This window comes from Chionomys nivalis, chromosome 6 (assembly GCF_950005125.1).
Source record: "Chionomys nivalis chromosome 6, mChiNiv1.1, whole genome shotgun sequence".
In the NCBI taxonomy this organism is placed as follows: Eukaryota; Metazoa; Chordata; class Mammalia; order Rodentia; family Cricetidae; genus Chionomys; species Chionomys nivalis.
Genome location: NC_080091.1, coordinates 102,077,002 through 102,091,973, shown reverse-complemented (window position 1 = coordinate 102,091,973; position 14,972 = coordinate 102,077,002). Strand labels below are relative to the sequence as shown.

General features: G+C 46.9%; 1 protein-coding gene across 3 annotated transcripts in view; it reads left to right on the top strand.

The window, feature by feature from the left end:
• Lrrc8d (leucine rich repeat containing 8 VRAC subunit D) overlaps positions 1-14,972 on the top strand; it is a 106,750-nt gene that overhangs the window by 9,888 nt on the left and 81,890 nt on the right. The window contains exon 1 of one of the 3 annotated variants that reach the window (XM_057772692.1): positions 14,667-14,697. The exons of the other annotated variants lie outside the window; for them this stretch is intronic. The gene's annotated coding sequence lies outside the window, so the exon portion shown is untranslated. Of the gene's footprint in view, positions 1-14,666; positions 14,698-14,972 lie in introns of those variants that run through there. 3 annotated transcript variants of the gene reach the window in all.

The following is a 14,972-nucleotide window of genomic DNA, read 5'->3' as shown; positions in this document are numbered from 1 at the left end:
AATGTCAGGGGTCAGTCCGTCTCTGCACTCCTCCCCCTGTGTGCTGGGATAGCACATGGGTATGTCACACCTGGCTTTTGTGTGAGCTGGGAATCCAACAGGTCTGTGTGTTTGCTCAGTAGGCTTCTTATCACTTGAGCCATCTCCTGAGCCCCCAGAGAGTAATTTTAAGCCACCTAATTAATTGTAGGTGTTTTTTCTAGTCGTTTTTATTCATGGTGGGATGCCACACTAGGACATAGTAAGCATACTCCTCATAAGTAGACCTGACTTCACAATACCCGCTGTAAGGGCTGGATTGTAGAACAGTGTGACTGCCAAGGGGGTGTGTCTTTGTGGGATAAATGCTGTAACACACAGGTGTGTTAAAACATGATATACCCAAGCAATATGTATCTCTTCATACAACTATGTCATATGCAGTCTGCTTCATTTATACAGCTTATACTCTTTGCATCTTACTGTGTGTGGTTGTACAGCTTTATTTGTTACTGTATGTGTGGGCCTGTGTGACCGACACAGAATAGCTCCTGTGGCAGGCATGTTACCTAATGCTGTTTCCTCACCTCCATTATTTTTGTTGTTTTTATTTTTTTCTTCCTTTTAAAAATTATTTCTTTTTCTGAGGCTGACCTTGAACCCAATCCTCTTGTGTCTGCCTGTTGGTTGCACTCACAGACAGGTGTGAGCATGCCTAGCCTGTTTGCATTCATTGCGCTCAGATACAGTTATAGGGGAGTGAGTTCATACAGTCAAATTTCCTATCTGGACAGCTTCAGGTTTCAGACTTACATTTAGCCAGCGATGAGGTGCAATTGGAAAGGGATGGTTACATATTTTGCAAATATATGTATTCTTTTTATATACATAGGCACATAGACACAGGCACACACACACACACACACACACACACATTTTTCTCTTTTTTTCTTTCCCCCTTTCAAGACAGGGTTTCTCTGTGTAGCCCTGGCAGTCCTGGAACTGGCTTTGTAGACCAGGCTGGCCTCGAACTCACAGAGTTCTGCCTGCCTCTGCCTCCGGAGTACTGGAATTAAAGGTGTGTGCCACCATGTGCCCGTGTGCGAGTGGAGGTCAAGGGATACCCTGTGGATTCAGTTCTCTGCCTCCACTTTATTGAGGGCTCTAAAACCAAACTCTCGGCAGGCTTTTGCTGCAAGCTCTTTTACCCACTGAGCCATATCACTAGCTTTTTTAGCTTAATTCTTTTAAAATGGTTTTCTGTTACAAAGCAATTCTCTTTCTGCTTAATTCTAAATTACTTTTTTTTCTGGGTAGATTGTATGCCAAGTAGGAGCTTCATAATTGTGTTGTTAATTTTTGCATGAGGAAGAGACACGTGTGGGAGGGTAGAGCAGGAGGTGTCTCCGGGAAGTACCAAGGCACGCCGTGCCTAGGAACACCGTCTGAGATGCTGTGGCGGTTAGGGCCTCATCTCTGTGAAGGGTGATCTGGAGTGAGGTGGGGAGCGAGGAGCGCTGGGAGGAGGTGGCCTCGCTTAAGAGGGTCTGTCGGTGGCTCTGTGCCCTGTCAGGATGTGAGCCAGATTTCTGAGTTTTCACCAGAAGCCAAAATCTGGATTCTTTTGTAAAATCTGATTTTAAAAGGTTAGCTAATTCAACATTTCAAATAAGAACTTCCTGTAGACGAAACAAAAATAGTGATGTGGGATGGAGAGTCTGGGCGTAGAAGCCCTTAGTAGTAGATAGCCTGTGGCCAGATGCACTGGAGGCCTGGGATTGGAATAGGAGAACAGAACGTTTGAGTTTCCTAAGGTCCTGGCTAGCCTGGACCTCCCTGTGGCGACCAGGATGGCCTTGAAGTTGGAGCAATCATCCAGAATGTGGAAGTACAGGCTTTTCCTTGCACAGCCACTTGGTATCATCCCTTTGTTTTACCAACATACACACAAGAGTTGGAGCCGGAGAGCGTGCATGCCTGCATACGTATGTGTGTGTGTGTGTGTGTGGGTGCGCGCACACTCTCACAGACAGTTGAACAAAACTTGAATGTGTCAGTTCTAATCCTTACGTTTGGATGTGTGTCCTTTTGCAGGGACTGGCCTGAAGGCGTAGCAGGTGCTGGGGGAAATCCCTAGACACTAGTTCTAAACTTGAAAGAGAGAACATCCTGGACCTTCCTGCTGACTGGGTACCTCTGTGCGAGACAGACTCACCCTCAGATCTGTATTGTGGCTAGCTTGGTGCTCCTGTTTTCACTGTTGTATCTGCTCTGGGAATCCTAATGTGGTTGAATTATACTTATCTGTATACACACTCTGGAAGAAAAGAGGGCAGAAGTATTTTGGGAGATCTCTCAACTAGCCAAGTTCAGAATCCTAGTGCAAGGATTTCTCAGGGCACGCACCCCCCTCCCCCAACTCTCAGTCATCCCCAGTGGCTAATGTACTGTTTCCTGGAAAGGGAATCTTGTATCAGCTGGTTATATTTCTAAACCTTAGCAGTGATACTGCAGTGTGAAGTTGAATCTGTCCTTCTCAAGTAGAATAACTTTAAATTATTCTTTCTTTTCCTTCCTTCCTTCCTTCCTTCCTTCCTTCCTTCCTTCCTTCCTTCCTTCCTTCCTTCCTTCCTTCACTTTCTCTCTCTCTCTTTCTCATTCTCATGTAGTACTAACTAGCCCCCTTCTTAAAACCTATTATGAAAGAGTTTTATTTTACGTGTATAAGTACTTTGCATGCATATATGTCTGCATACTACATGCATGCTTGATGCCCTCCGAGATCAGAGGAGGGCATTGGATCTCTTGTTGTGAGCTGCCGAATGGGTGCTGGGACTTGGAAGAGCAGCAAGCCCTGAGCCATCTCTCTGGTCCTAACTTTGGATCCTTCTGCCTCCATCTCCCAAGGGCAGTGGTGACAGGTGCGTGTTACCACATCCTGTTTCTGTGGTGCTGGAATGGATCTTGTGCGTTTTCTAGGCAGACGGTCCAGCCAATTTGAATCAACCATTTAAATTTTCAGTGTTCTGACGGCTTTAGAATGGCTGCCTTTGAAAATGCTTCAGCGCATAGCATAGGTTGTGCAGGAAGGATTTGGGGCAGGTATTTTTCTTCCCTCTCATTATGAAACCAGTTTGTGGTTTCAGGAGAATGGGAGCATTCTTCACTCGTAGGGAGTGAAGCTTGTAAAGGGGACATGACGGAGTAAAAGGCTGAACAAGAACCCCCTTGAAGCTCCTGGCTAGGTGAAATCGTGAAAACCGAAACAAGAACCCACGCCCAGTGCCTAATCTGGACATGCCCAGAGGAAAGGCTGGGGCAGGCCTGGTGCCCGCTGCGGCCTAGGGCACTTTGTAGATAGATTCGCTCATACTCTGCTCGACCCTCCCCGGTTTGTAGCAGAAGAAACCAAGGCCGGCTGGCTCTTCAGCTTGGCTGCTCCGCCTGGTCACCCCGAACAGCCATGTAATTCAAGGTCACGTAGTTAAGTGTCCGAGCTGTGATTGAACCCAAGCAGGCTGGCTTCAGGCTCCAGGCTCACTTTATTGTTATTTATTTTGTCATTGTTCATATCATATTATTTATTTATTTGCTTGTTTGTTTATTGATTTTTTTTTAGGCAGGCTCTCACTCTACTTAGGCTGCTGTCTAGCCCAGCAGTCCTTGAACCCACAGTGATTCTGCTGCCTCGGCTTCCCCTGGGAGTCGTGGGGTTGCAGGTATAGGTTGCCAATGCTTTGCTTTCGAATTTGCACAGCACATTTTTCTGACTTTCCGTACCACCTCAGTCTTGACATCAGCATCAGAGTCTGGTGAAAAAGAAGAGACTCTTATGCCTCCCCTCCTGCCTCTTCCCCAGACCAACCAGCAAATGAAATAGAGCTAGAACAGGAACCCTGTCCCAGACAGAGGGCTGATCATATAAGGTTGTATTGAGAGCCTGGTTGCTGTGACAACCCTCATCCCTGGCAAGGAATTATTTTCAAGAACACAAAACCTGCCTTGTTTTACCTGTCTTTCACAAGAGTACATTTGGTGAGCTTCCAAGGGTATTTTAAAATTGCCCTGTACAGTTGGTGTGAGCTGTGGCAAAGACCTGGGCTTTGGAGCCTAAGGAACGGGGATTCTGAGCTTGCTTTCTCATCTTGCATGACCTTGGCTATCTCCAAACTTGAGTTTCCTCCTCTGTGAGTGGGGTGGGAACTCATCACAACAGTGTGGCTGGCTCAGTCAGGTTTAGGGGCTTCTGTACGTAGCAGTATTTTATCAACAACCAAAGCCACACGTGTTGGACGATGAGGTGCTCAGCGCAGCCTTTGTGAGCCTTGGAATTCATTTTCCTGTAGTGAGTGGGGCGGTGGGCGGCTTGATGGGCGGGTAACATGCTGAAATGAGCCTGTTTCTTTCAGTCCCTCTTTACCTGTGTGACTGTGGACCGGAGTGTAGGCGTTGACTCCGTTTCTGGCCTCCTCTTTCTTGGTTTCTCTCCCCCTCCTTCTCTGGGCTGGCCTCCAGTTTCCCCACAAAGGGCTGTTTGTTTTAGGGTGAAGCAGGCGATTCTCCGGGCAGCAGCCCTGGCTGCAGGCAGTTACTGTAGATCAGAGAGAAAAGCCAGGCTGGAGTGGGAGGGGAATTGATGGGGCTTGTTCCTTAAAACTTGGGACATTGATGTGTTTTATTTTTTCCCCCTTGAAGGAAAGCAAGGAATGGCTTCTCAATGGCAGTGTTATTAAGTGCACTTCAGAGCAGAACAAAGCTGAGGGAGGAGAAAGGGTTTACAGAGGTCCCTGTGTGACTTTGGAAGCCCTCCTCTTCTTCCTTCCCTTCCTCCTCCTCTTCCTTCTTCCCTTCCTCCTCTTCCTTTATTTTTCTGTCTTTTTCCCTTCCTTTTATGTCGAGAGACCATAAGCTTGTTGAAGGTCACGTTGTGTGCAGTGCACTTCAGCCAGAAAGGAAGTCATGGAAACACTAATGACAGCCGTCATTGCTGTGATGCATTTTGTCCAGACTTACCGTGTTCTCTCCCCTCAGTCCTGAAGGTCAGTGCTATTACTGTCCCATGTCCGGTTAAGAGCACTGGCTGCTCTTCCAGAGGACTCAGGTTCAATTCCCAGCACCCACATGACCGCTCCCAACTGTCTGTAACTCCAGTTCTAGGAAATCTGATAACCTCACACAGACAGATGAGACACCAGTGTACATAAAATAAAAATAAATCTTAAGAAAAATAAATTGATTAAAAAATTGTAGTTGTATTGATATGTGTACTCTTGCATGTATATGCCAATCAATCACTGTAAGTGTGTGGGGTTAGAAGACAATTTTGGGGAGCCAGCCCTCTCCTACTGTGGGCTCTGGGGATCGAACTCAAGTCTTCAAGTTTGTGTGGAAAACATTTTTACCTGCTGAATCATCTTTTAGCTTTTTGAGACAGTCTCCTGTAACTCAGGCTGGCCTTGAAGTCCTGACACCTACTTTTGCCTCTCCTGCTGGGATTCAGGTATGCACCACGCCCTTCCACACTCTTGAGAAGGGATCTTATTCTGGTGTCATCATTGGCTGTAGAAAAGAGGAAGTGGTGGTGTGTTGGCTTGAGCAGTTAGTGGGTTGTTCCTGTGGCCCCCTGGGGATTATCTAAATGCACAGATTCCACAGGACCCCTGCTGCCAGTCTGAGACTGTAGATCTGGGGAAGGCCTGGGAAATGTGTGTGTGTGTGTGTGTGTGTGTGTGTGTGTGTGTACACACATGCTCGTGTGGCCGCACACATTTGGGGGCCAACAGTGTCTTTGCGAGGCATTTTTCTCCATTGGTCTCCACCTTATCTTTTGAGATTGGGATTCTAACTGGATTGGTTGCTCATGAATATACTAGACTAGACTGGTTATGCCATCGAGTTCCGGGGATCCAACTGGTGTGTCTGCCAACCCCCTACTCCCACCCCCAGATTACAGATATGCGTCTGTGCCTTGATTTTTTTTCCTCCAGTGTGGATGCTGGAGAACTCAGCTTTAGTCCTCGCACTTGGACAAAAGAGGCTCTTTAGTGACCGAGCCACCTCCCAGGCCCGTGGTGTGCTTTTTATCCCCTGTAAACGTAAATATGTACTAATTTCAGAACGCTGTCATTGGACAGGGTTTTCACGTCTGTTTTCCCACTCCGGTCTGGAATTTAGCATGGCTCTGCTTTTCAGATCATCGCGTTACATTTCTCCCCTTTTTCGTTTATCAGAAGGAAATGGAAGATGGGAGATTTACTGTTGATCATCCGGCTTCCATGACTATCACATAGTATGCCTTCTGGAGTCCTGCCTGCATTTCAGTCCCTAGCTGTCACTGGCTGATTGTGACCATGACAAAGTGACATGTTTTTCTTTAAAATGAAGATGTGAGTGTGTGATTAGTGGTGAGGATACTTTATAAATCGTGCTCCTGGTTCAAAGTTAGCTGCAGCTGTGGTTGTCAGGATCTGCCCCTAAAGATATTCCTGCCTGGATTTCTTCTTGAGGAGGTCTGTCCTTTTGAAAAGAGCCGAGAAAACCACCTTTGAGAGTGCGGAGAGTGGCAAACCCACTGGGAAGTTTCTATCACAGTGCCCCTTCTTTCAGGGCTTTTTGTTTTCTAGAAGAAGATATAGTTGGAGCCCATATCCCGGGGTGGAGGGAGGGGGCTTTCCTTACCCATTCTTATTTATCAGTTCATTATCAGTTTCTTAGAAGCTCCAAGATGCTCACTTACACGTTTCCTGTGACCCACAGGCCATTAAGAGACTTTTCCCTTCTCTTCCTTTCCTTTCTCTTGTCAGGGTCTCATTATGTAGCCCTGGCTGACCAGAAACTGGTTATGAGACCAGGCTGGCCTCAGACTCAAAGAAGTCCGCCTCAGTCTCCTAAGTGCTGGGAGTAGAAACGTTTCTCTGTGAATGGCCTACTCTTCTCTTTGGAACTTTGTAGCAACTCTAACATTGGCTGCAAGATTGTAGCTCAGTGTGGCCTTGAACTTCTTAAGCAGCCGAGTACCATGGCCAGTTTATACTCCCCCGGGGGATCAGAGCCAGAGCCTCGTGAATGCTAGGCAGACACATCACAAACTGAAAAACAGTTCCAGCCCCCTCAACTTCTAAGTTTTGAAATATGTTTTGCTGGGAAGGTAAACAGTCCTATCAAGGGAGAAGCTATTTTTTAGCATTAAAAAAATCAGAAATGATAATTTATGCTTAAAAAAACAAGGTTAGTCCAAGTTTTTGCTCTCCCTTCCCTGTCTCTGCTGCCCTTCATCTGTCCCGACATGCATCTGCAAACCAATTCTCATGACCTCCAGTCCCAGCCACGTTTGTACTGAGCCAGACACACACACCCTCTGATCTCCATTCAGTCTATGAGCCTTTCTTTTTGTATGGCTTTGCTAAGCAACTCTTTCGCTAAAGGGATGTCATTTGTCACAGAACTTGGGATAGATGGTTAGCAGGGTTGTGTTCGATGGTGATCAGCTTGGTTCCTGCAGTTTAAAACCTATCACTTCATTCTCTGTGTCTTAACATTTTGGGGCTAGAAACAGTTACTTCGCATGGACACTTTCAGCCCTTCCTTTGCAAGATTAAAAGAGACAACACCGCGTCAGATTATTCCCTGTAGTCTCTGTTAATTTAACACCCTCCCGCCTTGCCCTCATTTGCACTTTCTACACCTCCCAAATTAATGTTATGTGCTAATTTGATCATATCAATGTGAACAATTTCTAAGTTACTTAGAGATCAAATGCTATTCCTTCTGGCTCTTTTCTTCCTCTGTCTAGTAAATGTATCACCTGTCTCTGCCCAGGCTGCCCCATTGCTCTGTTGTCTAGTTGATCAGGTATCCTGACTTCTCAGGACACTGTATCAACTGCTTAACAAGATCTGAGCATGTGCGGTTTATAGTTCTCCTGGCTCCCTGCAGTTACTCGACCAGTTGCCTCTGAGCCTAGCATCCTGACAGTCTGGACACCAGACATCTAGGGTTCTGTCAGGTGGAGAAATCAGCTGTCTTCTGGTTTTGCCTTACTGCAGATATCTTAGCTTCACTTTCTTTTCATTGTTTTTTATTCTGTAACTTTGATCAGACTAGGGATTTTTGCTCTTTGGAAGCTTTCTTCGCAGCACCCTGTTGTCCCATTGTTGCCAGAGAAAGGAAAATCGGGGGCTTTCATGCTACTTGTAATCTGTGACACTGGACCTGCTCATCTGGGGTGTCCTGTTGGTAATTTGTTAAATTGTAGTTAGCTGGTCAAGTGTTTATCTTAACACTCTGGAGATAGGCAGGCAGAGGCAGGAGGATGTCTGTGAGTTGGATTGAGCTGAACAATAGCCTGGTCTACACAGTGTATTCCAGGCAGCTGGAGTCACAGTGAGACATTGTTTCAAGAAGACAGAAACAAAACAAAATGCGGCCATTGCGTCCAGCCAGGGTATGTAGTTCTGGGACATGCTAGCAATGTGACTTGGGACAAACTTAACATTTTTGTCTGTTTCCTGACACCTTATCAAGATAATTTTGCAGGGCTGTTGGAGGCTGTGAATGATGTAATACGTTGTGACGTGATTGCCATTTTTAAGCCAGAGTTAGTGTTTGAAACATTGACCATCCGGCTGGGTGTAGTGGCACACATCATTTATCTTGGTACTTAAAAGGTAGAGGCAGGCAGAGCTCTTTAAGTTTAAGGCCAGCCTGCTGTACATAGTGAGTTCCAGAACAGCTCAGAGCTACACAGAGAAAACCTGTCTCAAAAAACCATAAACAAACAAACAAACAAATCAAACATTGACTATCAGCTTTCAAAAGTTTATAATATAGTTTCTGGGCTTGCCTGGGCACTTTTATTTTTATTTACCATGCTGTTCCATTGAAAGTAAAAGGGATGAAAACCAATCTGTTTAACTCTGTTCCCTGGGCTTTTCACAATCGGTGTTTCTTCCTGTAGTCTTTGCGGCAGTAGGTGATGAAGATTGGTTGTTGTCAAGATAGTGTTGTGTGTGTCTTATTCCCTGTCAGCTTCTGTGTTCGCTACTCCTACCTCTTATGTGTGGTTGGCTATGTTAGCTCCTTGTATGCACATAAACCCAGTCTATATTATTATATTTCCTGGGGATTGCCTCCAGCTCTCGGAACTTGTGGCCTTCCTGTCTCTGCTTTCCAAGCTGAGATTGTAGGCACACACAGTTTTATAAAAAAGTCATTTTAGGAGACTTGGTGCCTTAGCAATGATCATGATATCTGTTAGGCTTATTAGGACAAATTATTTTTAAGTTGCTTGGGTTTCAAGTAAATTGCTTTAGAGGTAAGAACACACCAAGGAAATGAAAGCAGTTCTTCTCAGAAGGAAGCTGAGAGGATGCTCAGCGCACGCGGTCAGCAGCCAGCAGATGAGCCAGTGTTCCCTGTGATGTCTTTCCAGGAACATTTTGTTTGAGGGTGTTTGGATTTAGTGAAACTTTTGCGACATCTTTTTTGTTATTGCTGAGATTTTTTGGTTTTTGAAACAGGGCCTTGTGCAGCCCACAGTGGCCTCAGACTTGATGTATGGGAGAGAATTCTCTTGAACTTCTGGTCCTACCGTCTCTGTCTCCAGGCACTAGGACTACAGGTGTGGGCCACCACATGCTGTCTGACTTTTGTCCTCTTTTATCCTCCTGTATTACCCTCAAAATCAGAGACATTGACCTACTAACTAAAGAGTGAGAAAGGACACACACTACAGTGTGTTACAGTTTTGTCCGTCACAGTTTCTTGCAGGACATGTCTTATTACTTAAATAAAAGGATGCTCGGCTTCAGCCCGTGAGCAGATTGAATCGCATCTGCATCTGCTGGTGCCATGACAACCTAGAATCAATTGTCAGTTGCAAAATAAACAGTTGTGCTTTCAGGTTTACCAATATTTGCCAAAACAATGAGGAGTCGAGGCAACTGTTACAAGTTATGACTTACTCATTCGTGGGTTTGTGTATTGAGGTGAGGTCATGCCCTGTAGCCCAGGCTGGTGAAGCTTGTAGCAGTTCTTCTGGTGTTCCCAATCCGGATTGCACCTCCAAGCCAGCACCGGGTTATTGTTGTAAAAGTGAGGGTTTTGTTTTTATCCTGAATAAAAGATACATGGCACATAGCTACAGACAAAGTGTACCCACTCATTTCTGTCCACTTAAAAGGAGGAAGGATAGACCCCAGGTGCGTGTCAGCTTGTTAACCCTCTGCTTTAGGAAACCACTCAGCACTGTGTGCACACGGTGCCCATAACACCTGCAGGCAAACTCTTCACACAAAGAATAGAAATAAGTTAAAAAGAAAAGAAAATGGCCATCCCTGGTCCTCTGCTTCTGCCAAGCTCTTCCTGCCCAGGCATTTGGGAGACTTCTGTGGGGTAGGTTGGTCTGGGATATTGAGGCCTATGGGTGCGTATTAACTTTCTTCGAAGTCAGGAGATTCATGACTCTTGGATTTGGAGGCTGAGAATACCCAGCTCTTAAAAGAGATTTGCAGCCCCGTGTTCCACTTTGCCCAGGAAAGGACACTCATTCTGGCTCCATGAAGATGGTAATAGCTCTCTGGGGGACATGCCAGTTGAACCAGCCAGTTGGCTCGAGAATGGCTTCTTTGAAAGCCATAGGCCAGGACCTGCCTCGGTGCCAGGACCCACCTTCCCAGAAGGCACTGCTGCATGCATCCTCCTGGTGGGAGGGCTGAGGCAGCCACATCTGCCATGAGGGCTGTGGGGACAGAGGGCATCGCTTAGGGAACCAGACAGCTTGTCAGTTTTCGTCCTTGTGAATGCAAACCCATCTGCCATTCATTCTGATAGGCACCCCAAGAAACCTATTGGTAAACAGTTTCAACCTTCAAAGGGGTGCCTTGCTTAAGATGAAGAGCAAGCAGCATTGCTTTGGAGAGAATGCAACTGTTTAGAGCCTTTCAAAGGGCTTTGTCATGCCCTAGGTTGTGGTTTTGAGGGAGAGAAGGCTTTCAAAGACCTCCCCTCTCCCTTAATTCCTGTAAAATCAGTGTTGTTATTCTTTGTTTTGAGACATGTAAGAAAGGCCTCGGCTTCTGACCCATCCTCCACCTCTAAAGTGCAGGGATATTCAGGAGAGTGCCACCATGAGTGGCCCCACCATGAGCAGCCTCACAATCATCTTTCTTGTTCTCTTCTGGTCACACTGTGATTTCAGCTTTTTCCTCGTAGGGCAGTAGAAGAGGAAACCATTCTGTGGTGCACAGACAGCTGAAGAACAACCGTACTGGGATGGGGTGTGCTGTGCTGCACAGACCTGGTGCATGTTGAAGGTTTAGCAGCACGCTGGGGACTGTTGCATTCGGTGGGACTATGTATCATAGTTATATCGGCGCTTACTGTTGACATTTTACGTTAATGACCGAATGTCTCCGATCTAGGGGAGATTTTGAAAAGCAAGATGGTGTGATCTTAGTAGATCACTTATAAGTTAAGGCTCTAGGAGACAATATGGCTGTTTCTTTGCCTTTTGTTTTTCGTTTGTATGCAGGCATGTATGTTTGCATGTAGATACAAATGTGTGGAGGTCAGAGGTCAACTGCGCATGGTTCTTTGGCAGCCCTCCCTCCACCTTGCTTTTACAGACAGTCTTTCCATGTGGGGCTTGGGGTTTACTGATTCTGCCAGGCTGGGTGACTTGCGAGTCACAGTATCTTCTTGTCTAAAACTCTGGGATTACACTCTCTCGTCACCATGCCTGGCTTTTTACATGGGTACTGAGAATGGAACTCAGTCAACACCCTACTGACCAAGGTATCTCTGCAGTCTGTCTGTCTCTCTCTGTGTGAGATTTTAAAAAAGATTTTTAAATTTTATTTTAGATGTGTGTTTTGTCTGCATGTATGTTCGTGTATCATGTTCATGCCTAGTGCCCGAGAAGGCCAGAAGAGGGCATTGGAGATCCTGGAGTCATAGATGGGTGAGAGCCACCATATGAGTGCTGGGAATTGAACTGGGTTCTCTGCAAGAGCATCCTATACTCTTAACTGCTAAGCCAGCTCTCCAGACCTTCCTTGGCATTTTCTAGGAGTTATGTTGTTTTTTAGGAGTTGGTGGTGAACTCCTTACTGCCAGAACTCAGGAGACCGGGGCAGGCATTTCTGTAAGTTCCTGGCCAGCCTAGTCTACATAGTGAGTTCTAGGCCAGCTAGGGCTATATAGTGAGACCCTGCCCCCCCCCCCCCAAAAAAAAGTTTGCTTTTCTTCAGAGATTATTATTTTGAACTCTTAGAGTTAAAGTAAGTACCTGGAATGAAGACAAGGATAACAAAATGTTTTAAAGATGGAATTATGTCCTTTAAAGCTGCTCCTGCTGATTTTTATTTGTTTTCGAGACAGGGTTCCTTTGTGTATCCCTGCGTGTCTTGGCACTTACTTTGTAGACTAGGCTGGCCTCAAGCTCACAGAGATCAGTCTGGTTCTGCCTCCGAGTGCTTGGATTAAAGGTGTGTCTCACTATCCCTGGCTCAAAGCTTGTGATTGTTGACTGGTTTTAAACTGTAAGAGATTGTCAGCTAATGCCTGGTAGCCCTTTGGGAACGAGCATTAAGTTTCTCAAAAGCATTGAAGGGCTGGAGTTTGTCTGGTTCAGCAGTGGGAAGTGGGTGAGTAGAACAGGCCTAAAAGGACTCTAAACCCCTCAGGAAAGTTTTAGAAATAAGCCCCCAATAGACTCCTTGAGGAATAGCATGACTGTCCCTGATTCTTGTGTCCCCTCTGGCCAGTCTCCGCCATTTGAACCTCTACTGCTCCTACCTGTGCTGCTGTAGTTTGTGAAGGAGAAGGGCGGGGCTGGAGGGATGCAGTTTGTGTTGTCCGCAGTTGTCTGCATGTCATTACTGCCAGGATTCCTGATCACTTTGAAAGGGCTGTTTCTTTCCTTAGCCTGTGTCAAGAGAGTAATAGCTGCACGCGACCGACAGATGAGCAATAAGCGTTCGAGCTGGAGGAGATGCACAGAGGGAAGCGGTCAGTCATTTTCCTAAAAACCTCAGGCAGGCATTCAATTCTACAAGCAACATTTGGCTTGTTAAAATTTCCCCATTAGGGAAAAAGGAATTCATGGGACAAACATTTGCTAGTTAAGTTCTGTATTGGACAGACTTTGTACCTTGGCATGTGAGCGGCCATCAGAACCTCTTGAACTTTTGCTACCAAGTGACTATGAAAAGGCTCCTAGAACCAGCGCTGATCGTGGATGAGCGCACCGTGTCCCTTGCTTGAGTCAAGGTACTTGCAAAGTCAGGTGGGTGACAAACCCAGCACGCCCCAGAATGGGAGCCAGAGAAGTACAGGCTCCTTTTGAGACCAGGGATGGATCCCAGATGGTCTTGGAGCGCTTGGCTTTTCCCCCAGAACGCGCTATTGTCTTAGGAATTTAGTGTAGGGGAAATGACCCAGATTTTATACTTAGGAAGAACCCATATCCAGCTCTCCAGTGGACCATTCTGTTGGGGAGACTTAACTTCTTGACCCTGTTTCCTCCTCTGGGAATATGGGAGCAAGGGTCTCCAGACCTGTTGGGAGATGCTAAGACTAGAGGGGAGTAAGATCTGTCGGGCACTGAGTAGAACTTCAATTTGTACCAGTTTCTTCCTACTGTCAGAGTTTAGCTTTTTACATAGAATAATCAGAGTTTATTGTCTCGGTTCTGTTTTGGGTTTGGAAACAAGACCAGTTTATTGAAACCAATAACCTTCTGTTAAGTGCCTGTTGCCTGAGAGGTCCCAGGTGCAGGGGCAGGCAGGTTGTAAACTCTGGCCAACTTCTGAAACTGGCGAGCTCTTGACTGCGGTAGATTTTGAGTCACCTGTTTACTTTTTTACAAATTAAAAAAAAATTACAGTTATTTGTATACATGTGGACATTTGTGTGCCAAGGCACTCATGGAGGTCAGAAGACAAATTATGGAAATTGGTTCTCTCCTTCCACCTGTAGGCCTTGGGCTTGGTGGCGAGTGTCTTTACTGCCCAGTCACCTCCTCCCGCTGCATCCCCCCCCCCCACACACATACGCCTTAGTTTACTGCTCCGAAATCTCTTTAAGTCAGGGCCAGCCTGTAAAAGAGACTTGTCACTAAGCCTGGCCAGACCACCTAAGTTAGAGCCATGTGGTGGAAAGGGAGCACTGACTCCGAGCGTCCTCTGACCGGCACACGTGCATCGCAGTACGCATGCGCCGCCCACCCTACCCCCCCTCCCCGCCATAAGTGAATTTTAAAAGAATTTAAAAAATAGAAAAGAAAATGAAGTCGGAGTTTGATCAAAATGAACGTGATGTCAGAACTTAAGAACTTTTCTGTGATTCGAAATCATATGGAACAAAAGTTTACGGTTATGTTGTGGGTGTTGGGGGCGTGTATCTGGTAAATGAACTGACATCCGTGGTCTCAACGGAGACCCTAGGAGGAACCCAGCATATTTGCGGGGTGCCCCGCAACCCCACCCCGACTCCGTGACAGCTCTACTGCGGCAGCTGTGCGCACGCTTCTCTTTTTGAGTCAGCACCAGACAAGTAATTTCCCATCCTGAAGCTCCCTGCTGCGAGTGCTGGGATGTAGCTGCTAACTTCCCAGATTTGCATACTTGAAGCCTCCTCTCCCCTGGCAAAGCTCTGGTCTTGCCTGTATACCTTCCCGGAGGTGATTCTTCTCTTGGGAGGCGGAGGCTGGACCGGGAGGTGAGGCAGGAGGGAAGCGAAGACCGAGTGCGGGCTGCCCACCCCGAGGGAGCCTGGAGCGTGGAGGAGTCGGCGGCGGCGGCGGGGAGGTGCGCCCTGCAGCTCGGACTGGAGCGCTGGACCGGAGCTGCGGCCGGCAGGGGGAGGCCGGGCCCCGGGAAGCTAGCCGGGTGGTGCGGACCCCGGGGCCCGCGGGGCCACCGTGGGCTAGATGGCCGGTTATGCAAGCCGCTTCCCCTTGCTAGCCCACCCGCTTGCTCGCTCGCTGGGCGGCT